This window comes from Sarcophilus harrisii, chromosome 2 (genome assembly GCF_902635505.1).
Source record: "Sarcophilus harrisii chromosome 2, mSarHar1.11, whole genome shotgun sequence".
NCBI lineage: Eukaryota > Metazoa > Chordata > Mammalia > Dasyuromorphia > Dasyuridae > Sarcophilus > Sarcophilus harrisii.
The window spans coordinates 106,840,921-106,859,547 of NC_045427.1; the positions used below are offsets into that span (position 1 = coordinate 106,840,921).

The following is an 18,627-nucleotide window of genomic DNA, read 5'->3' on the forward strand; positions in this document are numbered from 1 at the left end:
TTCTGGATTATGTTAATGGCATTCGATAGAATTTTTTTTTTAATGGAAGTTATTGGTGGATTCTATTTTTGTATCGTGTTGTTGTGAAGACAATCATTGCTATGTCTGAGCAATTTTCTTTTACAATTTCTTGAAATGTGATGTTCTAACTTTTTTTTTTGGTCATAGATTTCAAGTAATTCTATGATTGCTAAGATATTTCTCTTTGAATTCTTTTTCAGATGAGTTATTTTTTATTTGATTATATATGTATATGCATTCAGTTACATAAATTTTAATTAAAGGAAAAACTAAATTAATTATAAGGAGAAATAGACAATAAAACCAGAATAATTAAGAACCTTAATCGATTACTACTAGCCAAAAATAAATCTAACCAGACAAAAAAACAACAAAGAAGGTAAGAATTGAAAAGAATTTGAGAAAAATTAGGTGGAACAGTCCTCTGGAAATTAATAAATAGAAATAAAAAGGAACATGTATATATTTCTTAGTTGTATAAGGTACCTTTTCAAAAAAGTTACCAGGTCTTAGGATATTAAAGCTTTGTTAACAAATGCAGAAGAATTGAAATATTATAGCATTCTTTACTAAACAAAATATGAAAATACATAAATTCAAAGGCTTCTGAAAAAAAGTACTAAAAGAGACTGGAAATAAATCCTAAAGAAATATTAGGTCAAAAAAGAAATGATAGATAATTTCCTTAATGACAATGACAACAATAAGACAACAAACCACAATTTTAGTGATGTAGCCAAAGCAGTCTTGGGGGAAAATTCTTATCTCCAAATATTTTAGAACAAAAACAAAAAAAGATTAATAAATTGGAAATGCAACTAAAACACTAGAAAACTGACAAATTTAAAACTTCTCGTTAAATACCAAAACAAAAATCCTGAAAATTAAAGATGAACAAAACCGAAAACAAAGAAAACCAATGACAATAAATAAAACTAAGAGCTTAACAATAAATAGAGAATTAGACAACTCAATTTCAGGGGAGGAGTTTGAACAAGTCATAAATGAACTTTCAAAGGAAAAAAAAGAATTCATCTAGACCAGATGAATTTACAAATGAATTATATTAAGTGTTCAAAAAACAATTAATTTCAATATTATATAAATTACTTATGAAGGTAGAAAAAGAAGAGATCCTGCCAAATTCCTCCTTTAACAGAGACATGGTGCTGATGAATAAATTAGTGAGAATCAAAACAAAAAAAGCTATAGATCAGTATCTTTAGGGAATATAAATGCAAAAATGTTATAAAAATATTAGCAAAAAGACTAAAACAAGATGTTACAACGATTATACATCATGGCCAAACTGGATTTATATTAGGAAGGCAGTGTTCATTTAATATCAAGAAAATTATAAGCTTAACCATATTAATAACAAAATTAACAGAACACACAGGATTATAACAATAGAACATATAAATATGAATATAAATAGGAATATATAAAACACAACAATAATTTCTGTGCAAAATCATGAGAAAATATACATAAATGGGCCTTCCTTCAAAGTGATAAATATTATATATCTAAAACCAAAAGTTGGCATTATTTTTAATGGAGATAACCTAGAGTCCTTTCCAATAAATTTAGGAATGACACACAGATGTTGATTATCACTATTTCTTTTTGGAATTGTACTAGAAATGTTGGATATAAAGTAAAACAAGAAAAAAAAAAACTGAGGGAATAACCATAGTTGAGGAGAAACAAAATTACCAGTTTTTGTGGATAGGATGACAATAATTAAAGAATCCTAAATAATTAATTAAAATTTTAATTTAAACAATTAATATTTAGCAAAATTGCAGAATATAAACTAATCCATACAAATCACCAGCCACAATATAAATAAGCCTTAACAGGAAGAGATAAAAGGAGAAATTCCATTTAAAATTGCTACAGTAAAAATACTTGAGAGTCAATTTTCCAAGATATATACAAGAATATATGAATATAACTACAAACAGAAACTATTTACAGAAATAAAGACAGACTTAAATAACTGGGAAAATTAAATTGATCATGGGTAGAGTGAGCCAATATAATAAAATAACAAAACTAACTAAATGAATTTATTTATTCAATGCCATAACTGGTCAAAATACCAAAATATTATGTTATAAAGCTGGGGAAAAATAAGGAAATATATGTGGAAGAGAGAAAAGGTCAAAGATCTAAAAAAAAAATAATGAAAATAAATGGCCTAACAGTGCTAGATCTCCAACTATACTGAAAAGCAGTAATTAATAAAAACAATTTTATACTAGTTAAAAAATAGATTTATCAATGGAGCAGATTAGACATACAACAGATAGAAGCAAATAGTATCTGATACCCTGGTAGTCAATATACACAAAGTCCTTAGCTATAAGATAAGGAATCTCCATCAGACAGAAACTTTTGGGAAAATTAGCAGGATAGAAGAAATTAGATTTAGACCTACATCTCATACCTTATATCAAGATATGTTCCAAATGGGAATATGACCGAGATATAAAAAAATCACATCATAAACAAATTAGAGAAACATAAAAAAAATTACCTATAAGATCTATGAATAGGAGAAAAGTTGATGACCAAACAGGAATAGAGGGCAGCACAGAACATAAAACAAATCGTTCTGATTACATAAAATTAAAACCGTTTTTGCTTAAGTGAATCTAAGATTTAAAGGGACATAATTACCTGGGGAGAAAAATCTTAGTTGCAAGTTTCTCTGATAAAAGTTTCACTTCCAGCATACATAAAGAACTATTACCTAATTGTTCTTAGTATTGATTTCCTCATCTACAAAATGGGGGTAATACTATCATCTATTGCTAATCTGCATTGATACAATATGTTTACAATGCTAGCATTTTTCTACAATGAAACCAGAAACTGAAAAAAACAAAGAAGCCAATTCCTATACACTTTCCCATGAGCTATTTTGGTTGTATCTTTTCCATTTCAATCAGCATTTTCCTTAGCAGACAAAACAAAACAAAACAAACAACCTTCAAAATAAATAAAAATAAAATACTTCTTCCTAGTTTTTGTGGTCACTCCAAATTCTCCAAATTCTATTCACTCCAAATACTATTATTTTGTCTTTCCCCCTCCCTTTTTCTCCCAATGTAGCTAAATATATATATAAAACCCAACAACAACTGGGGAAACATCTACTCTGAGAGCTGAACTTTTATCTTATTGTGCTCAGAAGTAGCCTCCTCCAGACAGTTGCTAGAAACCATACAGAAGCAAGACTCCATACTTCTAGCCAACTCCTCCCTACCCCCTTTCTGAAACCATCTAGATTTCCTTCATGTGTTGAATTTCTTTATTAGATTGTAAGGTTTTGTTTTTTTGTTTTGGGTTTTTTTTGTTTGTTTGTTTTTGCTAAGGAAACTGGGGTTAAATGACTTGCCCAGGGTCACACAGCTAGGGAGTAGTGTGTCTGAGGCCATATTTGAACTCAGGTCCTCTGACTTCAGGGCTGGTGCTCTATCCACACACCACTGCCCCAGATTGTAAGGTTTTTAAGGGAAAAGATTGTCTTATTTAATTGAACTTGGATTCTACCCACTTAGCAAAGCACCTGAGACATAGTAACTGTTTAATAAACTAATATGATGTAATTATGTATCACAGTTATAATTATAAATATATTTTAAAATCAATATAATTTGGGTTTGCCATTTATTTAGGTTAATTTTATTTATCTAAATTTCAGTGCTAATATTATCTTTTCTATTATGGGAAGACATGAAAAAGATAATGTAAACTACTTGAGGGCAGGGATTATTTTTCCTTTTGTATTCGTGAAATAGAACCTTGCACATAATAGATGCTTAATTAGATTGTTTTGGACTACATGGATGGTTTGTGATCTATACTATTAGATAGAGTATCAACATTGATGGAATCTTAGATCTTTTAGAGTATCCAAGTAAGGTTTGCAAATATGTTGAGTTTTCTACCTATCTTTATTTATTTACACAATCTCTGTGCCACAAGTTAGATTAATTTTCATAGAATTCCCATGTCTTCCTGAAAAATAAACATACTTTCTAGGATTCAATCATTTTCATGTTTGTCAAATCCAGATTTTCCAATATTCTATTCATATTTATGATATTCTTATTTTTCTTTCCATTAGATTTGTAAAGCTTCGAAAGAGGGATATTAGTGTCTTTTATTAAAAATGTACTATTTTTTTTCCCCCCAAGTACCTAGTACTTAATTCTTGTGCTATTTTGTGTATGTTTATCTAATATTTGTTTCATTATTCATAATAGTGCCTTTAAACATAATTTTAGTTTTTCTATTTGTCTTTCTTAGTTTATTTTTACTTCTGCCTTACATGAACTCCTGTTGGGGCAGGTAGGGGAGGGGGGAGGGGGGAACCTTTCCTGTAGCTAACATATTGAATTCAGTTTCCTTCCCTTCCCCCCCAATTATTTTATTTCAGCAAAATTATGGAACAAATATCTGTGGTACAAAACTGAGATCTTGAGTTGAGGAGCTAATTAGATTCCACCTGAAGTTCAATTTTTTTTTTTTTTTTTCTGAGGCAATTGGGGTTAAATGATTTGCCTAGGGTCATACAGCTAGGAAGTGATAAGTGCCTGCGATCACATTTGAACTCAGGTCCTCTTGACTTCAGGGCTGGTGCTCTATCCACTGGGCCACCTAGCTTGCCCGTCGATTAAATTTTTTTTTAACCCCTCTAGCTTGTTGTGAGGTTTATTATTTTTAAAAATATTTTTATTTTACCCTGTTACTTGCAAAATAACATATTTTTGTTTATACATATTTATTGAGTTTTCTAAGCCATTTTGCAATTCTCTTTTATGTATCAAGCCAATTGACTTACATTCAATGTTATAATTATTAAATTTGTTTTCTCTCATATATCTTGTTTTCTTGTTTTTATCACAAGATATAACATAGCTTGATGTGTTTCTATCAATATAATTATAGACTTTGGACATATTCATACATACACCCAGGCACAGAAACATACATCTTCCTTCTCATAACACATTAAGCACAGAACCTAGAATTCTTTTATCTTCCTCTATTTTAAATTATATTTAAAAAAATTCCCATGTAATCTAAATGACAGTGATGTTTAGGAATCACTCTTTGCCTTTCATTAGTTTCTTCTCCTCTGGTACCCAATTTAAGGAATAATAACAATTACATGATAATCTCTCCTCCCAACCTCCTCATCCTTAACTTAACCACTTTTGTTTCTTCCTCTTTTATAAACTATTTCCCTCACCTCATTATTTGCCCTCATTATTCCTAAAAAAGTGGTTCACCAAAGTAAGAATGGTCATATTTTTATTCCTTATGGCATAAAATTATATAAATTCTTGCTTAATCCTTAATTAATAACTTTTTTCTTAAGTTATACTTTTAACATTTTCTGTTTAGCAATCAATTTGCACATCAAAACTCTGCTCAGAGTTGATAGGGCATTGTTGTTTTTCAGGAAGTTTTGAAAATTTGGTGGTATATTAAAGAACATTTTTTCCCCTCATATAAGAATATGTTTTATTTTGCTGGGTAGGTAATTTGGAGGTGAGATCTTCCTGGTTTTGTGCTATGTCACATTTGATGTTCTTTTTCTATATCTTATCCTGAGTGAGAAATCCTACATGATTCAAATCTAAGCTTTTTGACATATGATCTACCTTTTGTTAAGAGCTTCTAAGATTTTCTGTCCCTGAAGTGCTAAATTTGACAACTAAATTGCTGAGTGCAGTAACTTTTAGTCACATCTAGTGGTATTTCATGGAGCCAGGTCATTTTCTTGTATGCTTTTCCGAAATATAGTATTCAGACTCTGTTTTTCATATTTCCTAGGAGACTGAGCATTCTCAACTTGCTAAGCTTTGTCTTTTGGCTTTTATCTTCATTTAGAGGTTGTCTCAATCTCTTACTTGTACTGTTTGAAAGTTTTGTTTTATTATTTGCACTACCTCTCTATCTGATCCTCAGAGAAACTTCCTAAATTTCCGTTTACTGTGCCAATTGATTGAATGACATGTCTATCTTTTTCTGTTTTTCTTTCATTAACTTTAGTTCTATTTGTAAATGTGGCAGATGTTCCTTGGATTCAGGCCATCTGATTCCCAATCTCTTTTCTTCTGGACCTTCCCAGTGGGACCTACATCAGATTTTATCCACATCCCAAAGCTATTTCTTGACTCCTGCTTCCTGATTTGCTTCTCCAGGAGTTGTACCTGCACCCACTATTGCCAGTTGGGAAGTGGGTCTCCCAAGATCTCATAGGACATGAAATTACCACCTACTATAAGTTTTAACCTTGAGGAAAAATCTATAACTAGATTCATTCCTCAATAGTTAACAATCTCCAACACTATTATACTTTCCCCATCTCAAGGATTCTGAACTCCTGGCTGTTTATTACAAAACCCCACTGCCTATTCTGAACTGCCCACTCCCAGATTTTTCTTTTTTTTTTCTGTTGTGCTTTCTGGAATGCCTAACTCATAATTTACACACTCCCTTTCATCATAAATCTTTCCATTCTTTCATTTCCCATTTCTCCCATCTTCTGTCTCTCACTGAGACATGGTTCCTCCCTGATGATGCTATGTACTCAGCTACTCATTGATCATGGGAGCAGGGAGATTGGGGGAAGATTCAGAATACTCTTTCTTCTCCTTTGCTGCTTCCTGACTCTGTCTACAAATATCACTCAGTAACTTCTCATTGAAATTCATAATATTTAAATTTGTCACCCAATCTAGATCCTGGTGGCAGTTATCTATCAATTCTTCTCTCCCCTGCTACAACACTCCTTTCTTCCCCAGTGAGTTTGGATCACAGTATTTCTCTCTACTCCAAATCTTGTTTTCATATTAGGAGACACTCCAACTTCCTAACACCTGAGTTTACTCAATCCCATCACCCATTCTCCTCCATTCCACTTCATCTACACATAACATAGATGATCATACCCTTGTCCTTTTTTCAAAATTTTCAATAGTATTTTATTTTCCCAAATACATGTAAAATAGTTTTCAAATTTCATTTTTGTAAGACTTTGTGTTTCAAATTTTTCTCCTTCCTAGTCTTACTTTTACTCTCCCTATGATGACAGCAAATAATCTGATATGTTATACAATATGTGCAATCCTTTCATATTTCCACATTTGTCATGTTGTGCAAGAAAAATTAGACTAAAAGGGAAAAAAAACATGAGAAAGAAAAAAAGAAACAAATAGACAAAAAAGGTGAAAATAGTATGCTTCAAAACCATATCCAGTTTCCATAATTCTTTCTTTGGATGTGGATGGCATTTTCCATCCTAGTCTATTGGGATTGCCTTGAATCACTGCATTGTTAAGAAGAGCCAAGTTCATTACAGTTCATTATCACATAATTTTGTTGTTACTGTCTCTTGGTTCTGCTCATTTCACTCAGCATCAGTCCATGTCTTTTCATGCTTTTCTGAAATTAGCATATTCACCTTTTCTTATACAATAATAATATTCTACTACATTCATACACCATAACTTATTCAGCCACTACCCAATTGATGGCCATCAATTTCCAGTTTCTTGTCATCACAAAAAGAGCTGCAATGAACATTTTTGTGCATGTAGGTTCTTTATGATCTCTTTGGGATACAAACCTAATAGTGAAACCATTGGCTTTAATCGTCATTACTAACAAATACTCTGTTTTCATGTTCATGAACTCTGAAATTCCTCCATTATTATTCCTGTATTATTCCAAAATCTTTTACCATTACATTTCTCCCTTTGCCTTATGACTGTTATTTTATTTAGCCCTATTCTTTATCCTAATAGGGCCCTCCAGTTTCCTCTGATTGTCACTCCTTTCCCAGGCAATTACTCTAGCACTAGCTATACTTTCCTCTCTCTTTCATACTTCAATACCTTGTTGAATGAGTTCAACTGTGTATCATCATTTAAACTAAAATATTTCCCCCCACTTTGTTTTATCACCAGTCTTTATTCATTGCCTTTCTTTCTATCCATATGCAGCTAAATAAAGCTTGAGAAAGTCACAAAACTATGCTAACTAGATCCATTACAAATTTCTGACATAGAATCTCCCCGGAGCCCTAACTATAGAAAGTTTATTCCAAGCCTTTTTATCTTTCAACTGAGGACTTTGACCTATATTTCATCCCTTTTGATCTCTCTGCAGTCTTTGACACTATAGTTTACCCTCTTTTGTGCACTTTCTTCTTCTTCTTTTTTTTTTTTTTTTTTCCTGCTACTTGACTAACCACTCTTTTTAAATCTTTTTATCTGGACCTTTACCCAGATTACTCAGACTAAGCATAAGTATCTTCCAAGGCTCTATCCAGAACCCTCTCGTCTTCTCCCTCTATGATAATGGTTTATAACTTTTTTTTTTGTTTTTGTTTTTTTTTTTTTTTTGTACCACAAACCCCTTTGGCAATCTCCTGGAGCCTGTGCTGTGGTTCCTTTCTCTGAAAAATACTTTTAAAACTTAAAATAAAGTACATAGGATCACAATATAATATTCAATTGTATGAAATAAAGTTATCCATGTTTAACATATATTGGATTACTTGCCATCTAGGGGAGGGGGAGGGAGGAAGAGAGAAAAATTTGGAACACAATGTTTTGCAAAGGTCATTGTAGAAAAATTATCCATGTATATGTTTTGAAAACAAAAATTTTCAAATAAAAAAAGAAATAAAGTTATCAAAATATTTTCTAAATTAATAGATTCTAAGTAAAAAACCAAGCTCTCCATTGTATTCATATAGTGATTTCATCAGCTCCCATAGCTTCAATTATCAATCTCTGTATACATAAATTTCGGATCTGTACATCCAGTTCTAAACTCTTTCCTGACCTTTTCTCTGTATTCATTAACTTCTTTTTGGACATCTTGAATTGGATGTCCCATAAGAACTTCAGACACAACTTTTTCGTGGCAGAATTTGTTACTTCTGCCCCCCCAAAATCCTCTATCTTCCAAACTTCCCTATTACTGCTGAAGATGTCACCATCCTTTCAGTTGTCAAAGTTCTTGATTTGTGTGTCATCTATAACTCCTCTCTTGCACTCAATCCACATATTGAATCTCTTGACAAGTTTTGTTCCCCTCTTTTCACTCACACAGTTAACACTAGCTCAGAACCTCATCCTTAAATTATTGCAATAACCTTCTGGTTTATCTTCCTAACTCATGTTCATCTTGACTCTCCTATATTCTCTAATCAGCTGCCAAAATGATTTTCTTAAAGCAGAGGTCTGATCATGGCATCTCTTCCCTTCCTGACTCCCTCCCATCACACAGCCCTAATAAGCTAAAGTGGTTCCTACCATCAGGATCAAATACAAAATCCCCTGTTTGTTATTTAAAGCCCTTCACAACTTGGCTTCATTCTACTTTTCCATTTTTCCTATACCTTTCTTCTCTCCAGCTACTTCATGATTTATCGATATTGGGCTTCTTATTCTTCTTCTAGATGGACCTTCCATTTCCCAACTCTCTGGGCCTTTTCACTCACTGTCCCCCATTCTAGGAATATTCTCTCTCCCTGACTTCCCTGACTTAATGGCAGTTCAAATTTGGTTTCTTTTCCTTCCTATTAGGATCTTTTCTCTGCATATACCTCATATGTAACTAGTTTTTTTTTTTTTTTTTACATGTTATCTCCCCTATTAGAAGGTAAGATCCTTGAAAGCAACACTTTTCTTTGTATCTTAATTGTCAAGCACAGTGCTTGGCACATAGTAAGTGCTTTATAAATGCTTGCTGCCAACTTTCAGATAAATCAGAGAGTTTACAAAGTAAACCATTTTTATTTTTACTATCACCTTTAGTTATGTAATGTGTAGACAAAAAGTACAAAGATGACCTCACTTGAATTTTTTAAAAACCTGATGTTTATTGCATATTAAAATAATACAAATAGCATTAAAAAACTAAAATTAAAAATATGAGTCCAAACTCCTTACAATAAATTTTGTAACAATTTTGGGGCAAATGCAATAAAATTATATCTTCAAATAAAATTTCCATTAGGTTAAACAATATGGTTGTTTTGAAATTTTTGTTAGTAATGTGGACAAAAGCAATCTGACATAAACTTTACTCTCCAATATTACATAATAAAGTTTTCAGAAGCAGAACTATATGAACACTATCAATGAAAATGTGAATATCTCTAGTGTCGTGACTGAGTGTCAGAACTTTAGGTCTGGGATTAATGATATACATTGCAACACAAAATGTATTTAATGTTTTTTAAAGTAGATGAAAGCTTCCTTGGGCCTAGCCTGAAGTACTTATTTCTCAAGGGAATGTTGTTATTTCAGTAATTACTATTTTTAAATGTCTTAAAGATGAAGATTATTAAGCAAATGATTAGAATAATTGCAATGAACATTTATGAAAAACTAAGCTATGCTTCAAAATTGCAACTCTAGGTTGATGTCTCATGACCCAAAACACAGATGTTGTTACTGTCATAAAGTAATTGCATCATTGCAGAAAGTAACTTAGATTTTCTGTTACTTAAGTTTTCTTTTATTATATTATAGCTTTTTATTTACAAGATATATGCATGGGTATTTTTTCAGCATTGATAATTGCAAAACCTTTTGTTCCAACTTTTCCCCTTTTTCTCCCCGCCTCCCCCAGATGGCAGGTTGACCAATACATGTTAAATATGTTGAAGCATAAGTTAAATACAATATATGTATACATGTCCAAACAGTTATTTTGCTATACAAAAAGAATCGGACTTTGAAATAGTGTACTATTAGCCTGTGAAGGAAATCAAAAATGCAGGTGGACAAAAATAGAGGGATTGGGAATTCTATGTAGTGACTGTTCATAGTCATCTCCCAGAGTTCTTTCTCTGGGTGTAGCTAGTTCAGTTCATTACTGCTCTATTGGAACTGATTTGGTTCATCTCATCGTTGAAGAGGGCCATGACCATCAGAATTGATCATCATATAGCATTGTTTTTGAAGTATATAATAATCTCCTGGTCTTGCTCATGTCACTCAGCATCAGTTCATGTAAGTCTCTCCAGGCCTTTCTGAAATCATCCTGCTGGTCATTTCTTATAGAACAATAATATTCCATAATATTCATATACTATAATTTATTCAGCCATTCTCCAATTGATGGGCATCCCCTCAGTTTCCAGTTTCTGGCCACTACAAACAGGGCTGCCACAAACATTCTTGCACATACAGGTCCCTTTCCCTTCTTTAAGATCTCTTTGGGATTGTTACTTAAGTTTTAACTATTAAATGACAATTCTTTTAAGGGCATTATCCTAGAAAATGAAAGCAATAAAAAATTATAGTAATCAGTTCAAGGCTACACTACAAGTCATTTGCAATCACAGACCTAAAATTTAGGTCTTCATAGACCAGTAGAATGCTAAGCTTTCAAATGGCTACAAGAATTCCTTCAAGTAGGACTGGGGAAGATGAATCTACATCAACAGATAAGTAGTTTCCAAGATTAGTTTACTCTTAGGAAAGAGACTAAAACAGATGTGCCTGTCAGTTATAGCCTGAACACCAAAAGGAAAATTCTTGAAGAAGGGCCTTGAGAAGGGGAAGGGACTGGCTTGTGCCAAGAATTAAGACAGATGCTGCCTAGGGACAATAGCTATTGGTGGAGGAAGTTTCCTAAAAGTCAGACATGATGGAACAACAGCAATAGCATTTATATATAGCACTTTAAAGTCTGCAAAGCAATTTACATATGTCGATTCATTTAGATAAGAATCCCAAAGCTAACAAGGATATGATTTTGAAATACCTATTGTTTGAGTTTTTTTCTCTCTCCCACTTTTCTGTACTCTCCAATTAAAAAGAAAAAGAAATAATAAAACTCTTGTAAGAAAAAGCATAAAGCAAAACAGATCCCTACTTCAGCCCATCCAAAACTGTGTGTTTTGTGCATCTTGGTTTATTGCTTCTCTGCCATGAGATAAGTAGAATTCTGCATCAGCAGTCTTCTGATCAATTCTTAAGTTTTTCAGAATTTCAGAATTTTCAGAATTCTTTGATTTTACAATGTTGATGCTATAGGAGAACTTGTTTTCCTCATTTCTCCTTGCATCAGTTCATACAGATCTCCGCTTTCTTTGAAATGGTATCTTCATTTTTAAGGGTAAGAAAATAAGAAAAGTAGAGTGGTAAGAAGCAGTGTTGTGAGCTCTCTTCTCAAAATGCACCAGATCAAAGTCTGATGGGGAAATCCAGAAAAAGTAACAGTAAGGAATGTATCCTGCTCCGCCTGGTATAGAGAGACAGAAAGGGAAGCTGGGAACAGATCAGGCCAGAAGTATGTTGTCATCTGACCCAGTGCTCAGTGAGAAGTTGTGTACCAATTTGTGAAGAGCTACTAGACCCACATTGGGTCTGACCCATCTTTTGACAGGAACAGGTATGAACTAGTAAGTTTGTTGACTGCCACTCATTTTTGAGTTACAGACCTAAGAGGACAGAGTGGGAACCTGTACAAGTGAGTAGAATTTTCTAAAGGGGATGCCCTAGGTGGTGCAAGAAAGGAGGCAGTTCAAAAACCAGCAGTGGTATGAGTAAAGTTTCATTTCAAGCATCTAGATGAATAACCGGGGCAGGAATCCCAGGTCCAAAGGGAGCCTACAATTCTGCCACTCTGAACCAATAAAACTTTTCAGCTAGCTGAGAGGGGTAGAGGCCAACAACAATCTATTGTTGCTCAGACCTAATCCAGATCAGGAGTTTACAGAGTTTAGACCAGGAGGCAGCAATCATACTTTGTCCTGGATCAGACTGCCCTAGGGGCATGGAGAGTTTGCAGATCCCCATTTTGTTCCTGAGATCCAACAATAACAAAATATTCAGTAACTCAAGAAAGCATCAACAGGGATCGGACTAGACCTTCCTTGTACAAGTGCCACAGAGTCCAGCCTTAATATCAAGTCCAAAGTCAAGAAGTAGGCTGAGAGAATGAATAAACAAACAAAAAAGAACCTGCTATTATAGTGAAAATGAGCTCTATATAAATAAGCCCTAAAGAAGAAATAATTCATTTAAGCCCCTACTCTTCACATCAATATTAATCAATCTGAAATAATTCTATAGGGGAAGTGATTATAAGTTCTGTATATTAGGCCCCAGACTGTGAGTTGTAGAGTGTAAGGTCACTTGCTTAATCATAGAAAGCTAAATAGAGATCCTCCACCCTTGTTTTTCCTTGACATGGTGACCAAGCCCATTGTGGTAAACATGACTCAATTACCTCTAGACCATTCTCTCTTGTCCAACATGAGCAGATGACCATTTTGTGACTACCTATTCAGTGAAGGTGTCCCATATTTCACCTAACCAATCATTTTTGGCCCTGAAAAGCAAGGTCTACCAACCAAGGAAATTCTGTATTTTATCATGTCTTTTTCGCATATTTGGGTATCAAATTTTAAAAAAATTCGCCCCTAGAAGAAGGGGGGGTCTCAAACAGTGAGGAAGATCTGAGGTCCACTTTGTTAAAAGGGATCATGAACTCTTTAATAAAGTGTCATTGGCTCAGAGCTCTGTCTCAGTGTTTTGTTTTGCTTTGTTTTGGTGGTGGTGGTGGTTGGAAAATTTTGATCCCCATATTTGAAGCAAAGCTTCAAAGAAAAACATAGTTTGGACACAAAAAAATTAGAATTTCTAAAAGAAATGAAGTAATAATCTTTAAATAAATGGAATGAGAGAACTTGAGGAAAGAATGGAAGAGAAATGAATGCTCTGAGAGAAAAAATTGGGAAGGGAATTAATAGCTTAAAACAAGAGATATAAAACTTTGCCTAAGCGAAAAACTGTCTGAGAATCAGAATGGACCAAATAGAAGCCAATGACTAAATGAGGCAACAAGAATTATTAAAACAAAGTCAAAAGATTGAAAAAAAAAGAAGATATCTAAAGTGTTTTATAGGAAAAACAACTGACCTAGAAAATAGGTTGAAAGAAAAAAAAAAAAAGAGTCATTGGATTATCTGAATTTTAAAAAAAGAAAGCAAAAAGATCCTAGTCATCCTATTGTAAGAGATCTTAAAAGAAAACTGATCAAATCTCTTAGAACAAGAGGGCGAAATGGAAATAAAAAGAATAAAATTCCTGGTTACTCCCAGGAATGAAAAATGAAATTTTCATTTTATTTCAAAAACCCAAGTGAAAATTTATAAGAATATCATCCCAAATCTAGAGTTTCTAAGTGAAAGAAAAAAAAAACTGGAAGCAGCCAGAAAGAATTCAAGTAACAAGGAGTTAACAGTCAGGTCTCCACATGATTTAGCAGCCACGACAGTAAAGGCCTAAGAGCTTAGAACACAATATTCCAGAAGGAAAAGGCTATTGATTACAGCCAAGAATAACTTTCTCAGAAGAAAACTGAATATTAATGATATGGGAAGAAAATGGATCTTTAATGAATTACAAGACTTCCACTTATTTCCGATAAAAAGATCAGAGTTCAATAGAAACTTTGAAGTTCAAATACAGGAGTGATAAGAAACAAAAATGTAAACACGAATGGACAAAGATAAAGGACTAAATATAGTTAAACTGCTCATATTCAGTTATAGAGGTATGACATGTACTCTCTCTGAATCCCAAAATTCTCAGGGGTTCTAGACAGAGTCCAATTAGACAAGGCCTGGGAGTGGTTCTGTTATGTCTTGATGATCCTAGGAAAAGGATGGAGAGAGAGGGAAAAAGGAATAAACTGGCGGGAGTGGAGGGATGAAAAGGGGGAAAAATGTCTGGCCAGAGAAAATTACCTCACAGGATCAGAGTGTGCAAGAAGAGCTCTATGCAAATCATTAGAAGGGAATTAGGATAAATAGGCTAATAGTTAAATTCTCTCTGAACTGATAAAAAAATTATATACATATACATTTGGGTACAGAAATACAATTCATTCAACAAAGAAATAGGAGAGAAAGGTGGAAAAGTCAGAAAGGGGATGAATTAAGGGAGGGGTCAGTCCTAAGCAAAATAAATTCTAAAGATGCACAAAAATATTTCTGATGTCACAAAGAATGGGAATCTGAGGGGTTTTCCATAAACTGGGGAATGGCTCATCAAGTAACAATACATAAATAAGATGTAACACTTTTATGCTGATGTCTCATCAGCACAATGACCAACCACAATTCGTAAGGACTAAAGGTAAAACATGCTACCTACCTTCTAATAAAGAGGTAAAGGAAGCAGAATGAAAGAATTTTTTTGGACATAGCCAATGTGGAAAGTTATTTTTATTGGTTACACATCTTTGTAATAGCTTTAGCTTTTCTTGGGTTCTCAATAGAATTGATTGGGGGAGTGTGTGTGGTAGAAGGTGAATTTTGGTTGATAAAAATAAATAAAATACTTTTAAAGGGTTAAGGAATAATAAGGGATAAAGTTGGAAAAGCATGTTTTTAAACTTGAACTCTTTCATAACAGGAAAATACTATCTTCTTCTTTTGTTGTACTTTAAATTTAGAATTAGATTATAAAAAAGTAATACTTATAACAAATATGCTGAATTGGTGAGTCAATTTTTTAATATGTAAAAAAATTCAATTAAAATGGAGGAAAAGATAGAACTGAAAACTAAAACCTAATTTAGGAATGGTGGGGAACTATGATAATTTAAAATTGGTAATATTTAATGTCACATTCAGTGAATGACAGCATTGTGTCATCACAAAGTATGGAAAAGAGGTTAGAATAATTATGGCATTCTTAAGAACTTGACTGAAAACTATAAATCTCTTTCAAGTTAGGGTACATACTGCCTTATGTGGACTTCTGCAGCTAAGCCATCAAGGTAGGCTTTGATGTACTGATGATTATTAGGGGTTTAGGATTATGTCTTTAGGCAAAGCTGCCTAGTGGTAGGAAGGGATAGATCAAAACTGACATCACGGCACAATAGAATGAAAATGGGTGAAGTGAAATCAAAAGGAATTTGGCATGAGGAAACCCCTTAAGTAAAGAAAGTAACTATCATAATGTCAATTCTCAAACACAATGCTGAAGGTTAAATAGTTAAATGTACTCTCTGAGTCAAATGGAGAGTTAAAAGACTTCATTCTTAGACCTGTTTTAAGAGGACTAATATGTCAGCTATATGAATAAAATTTTAAAATGCAATTTTCTTCAAATGCTTAAATGAAAAACCTGTTATTTTTAAATATGCAAAATGAGAAATTTAGAATGTTTCCTTCACTTTTACCTGTTTACTACAGTACAAATAACATTTCTTCTGGACTTACCTTCTCCTGTGGTAGCTCCCTGTCTTAGGGTCTGGGGGATACCCTAATACCTGGATTACCCATTCCTACTACTATAGATCACAAGCTCCTACGAATAGTCAACAGACACAATTAGCTCTTAAGAAAGGCACTTATTAAGATGGCATAGCAAAAACAATAACTACTAAGCATTTCCACCATAAACCTGGAATGCATTTTCTCACAAATAAACACAGTGTCCACAAGAAGAATAGGCTATGGTTCAGAGGAAAATCCAGACCAAAGAAGCACATGTTAGGGGACATACTTGCAACTCTGGAATTCCAAGATCTGGCAGTTCTTTTTTTATTTATGCAGTCCTCTTTGTGCCCAATTGTTTATTACCAGAATAGCTCAATCGAATCTATCTCACGCTCCCTTTTCCCCCCCCTGGGTATCCTGCTCCTACAAGCCACTTTCTCTCATTTCCTTGTCCTGGGAGTATGACTCTGCTTCTAAGTACCTCCTCCCAGAACTCCTATATAGTACTCTGTGCTTTAAAATGACATCACTAAGGTGTGTGGGAAAGGAGAGAGAAAAATCTCTTCCTCCTCCCAAATGTAATTCTTTTACAGGGGTAGGGGTTCTTCCTCCACTTGGCTTGAACTGATGCATTCTTGAACTTCTGGATGGGGCATCTTCCTCAGGGCAACTTGTGGCCAGATCCCATGGCCAACAGAAGAGCCAAAAGAGGGCTCTTTCCCTCCCCCTCAACCCCCTATCTTCTCCAAGAAGTTCCTAAGCTTATACAGCTTTGAACAATCCTGCTCTTCCCTTCTGACTCAATGAGAATGGCATTCATTCTTTGTAAAAGGATCATGGGGTGTGGCCACAAATGTCATCCCTTGACACCTTGTTACCACATGAAAACCTCATTATTTGTCACTAAATCCTGTGACTATTTTCAACTGTTTATTTGTGTGTGTGTAGGGTAATCACATCCCCCTTCAATTATACATGGTTATAGAACCTTAGAAATGGAACAAGTCTTGGTTGTTAACTAGTCCATATTCTCTATGGAAGGAATTACCTCTTTTCTCTCTTTTGCTATTGTCCTCTTTCTAGTTTTATCTTTAAATATCCTTAGAATGACTGTTTGACTAGGTCTCTTGCCAAGCTTTCTTGAAAGCTTACCATTTTATGCAGTAATACTACTCTAATGCTACCATTTTACTTGTTTTCCCTTAGCAATAAAGTTATTGGCAACTTGAGTAACAGAAAGCAGATGCTTGATTTATTTTCTTCCCCGTGGAGGTACAGAGAAGTTTGAACTCTGATCCTGACTTGATTTGAATGGTGCTGGATTTGGAATTGGGGCAAGAGAGTCTAATGCTTATTATACATTATAGTCCAATGGTGGTGCTAAAGGTCTGGTCTCTGTGTTCTTATAATATGACATGATAAATAAAAATACAAATTTGATCTTAGGTTGCACTGAACAGAATCAGAGTGCTGAGAATAAGGGTACTGAGAGTCCTTTTGTACTGTGTCCTAGTCAGGTTATATTTGAAGTATCTGCTCATTTTGAGTGGCTCCATTTTAGGAAGAACACAAACAACAGTTCATCTAGAGACCAGCTTCTTAAATTGTGGTTTGCAACCCTATTTGAGATCTCATAAAAGAATTTGGGGGTCATGAAATTATGATTTCTTATCCTTAAATATTTGATTTGCATACCTATTTTTTATACCTATATCCTGGGGTCATGTAAAATTTCTTACAAAAAAGGGGATTGTGAATGGAAAAAGTTCAAGAAGCCCTGGTCTGGAGGACAGCCATGCAGGATGTTTAGTCAATCAACTATTATTTGTTAAGTTCCTGCTAAATACCAGGCACTGTGCTAAGCAGCAGGGAGACAAAGAAAGGCAAAAATAAAGCAAAAAAGCAAACAATTCCTGCTTTCAAGGAGCTCAAAGATTAATGAAGGACATAGGCATATTCAAGCAACTCTGCAAAAAATTGGGTAGGTGTCAAAGAAAATCTCATGAAAACTGAGACTTGAGGAGGGCTAGGAGACCAAGAGGGGTAGAGATGAGATGGAAGAGAGCTCCAGGCATGGGGGACAGCCAGGGACAATGACTGAAGTCAGGATCTGGAGTGCATGTGTGAGAAACAGCGAAGAGATGAAAGTCACTAGGTCTCCAAGGATGTTGGGTGTAAGAAGCCTGAAAGACTAGGAAGGGGCCAGCTTGTGAGGGATTTTAGAAGCCAAACAGGGGATTTGGGGGGACACAACCAGACTCGCACTTTTGCTGTTGCTCAATCACATTGGACTCTACGTGATTCGATTTGGGGTT

General features: G+C 34.1%; 1 protein-coding gene and 1 long non-coding RNA gene across 8 annotated transcripts in view; one reads left to right on the forward strand and one right to left on the reverse strand.

The window, feature by feature from the left end:
* WDPCP (WD repeat containing planar cell polarity effector) overlaps positions 1-18,627 on the reverse strand; it is a 363,046-nt gene that overhangs the window by 67,855 nt on the left and 276,564 nt on the right. The window lies entirely within an intron of this gene.
* LOC116421379 overlaps positions 14,954-18,627 on the forward strand; it is a 130,256-nt gene continuing 126,582 nt past the window's right edge. For both annotated transcript variants that reach the window (XR_004231724.1, XR_004231723.1), the window contains exon 1: positions 14,954-15,218. This is a non-coding gene — a long non-coding RNA (uncharacterized LOC116421379). The remainder of the gene's footprint in view (positions 15,219-18,627) is intronic.